We start from the raw sequence: 395 nt of genomic DNA, 5'->3' as shown, positions 1-395 counted from the left end.
GGTTCCCACTGTTGCCCTCACCTCCCACACCGAGAGGATGCTGCTGAGCCCTGGGGTGATGCCAGCCCACCCCATGTCCCTCTTCCACCTCATGAGCTCCCCTAGCACCCACCCCTACCCCTGGTCACAGGTAGGGAGGCATCACTATATATATTTTCTCTCTTTTTTTTTTTCTTTCTACATTTTATTATTTCAAACCATGTGAACAATTCGGTAGAACATCCTGTGGGAAAAGCGAGGCCGCAGGCACCGGCTGAGGGGCACCCCCAGGCTGAGGGGGTGACAGCAGGAGCCACTGTACAGCAGGCTCTCCTCGCCCAACGCAACAGCTAGCCCTACAAAACTAGGCTTAGAAAGAAGGGGGGGAATACAGGCAGCGGCAGCACCCCCTGCCC

This window comes from Nestor notabilis, unplaced genomic scaffold, assembly GCF_000696875.1.
Source record: "Nestor notabilis isolate BGI_N333 unplaced genomic scaffold, ASM69687v1 scaffold17038, whole genome shotgun sequence".
In the NCBI taxonomy this organism is placed as follows: domain Eukaryota; kingdom Metazoa; phylum Chordata; class Aves; order Psittaciformes; family Psittacidae; genus Nestor; species Nestor notabilis.
Note: the sequence above shows the minus strand (reverse complement) of the source record.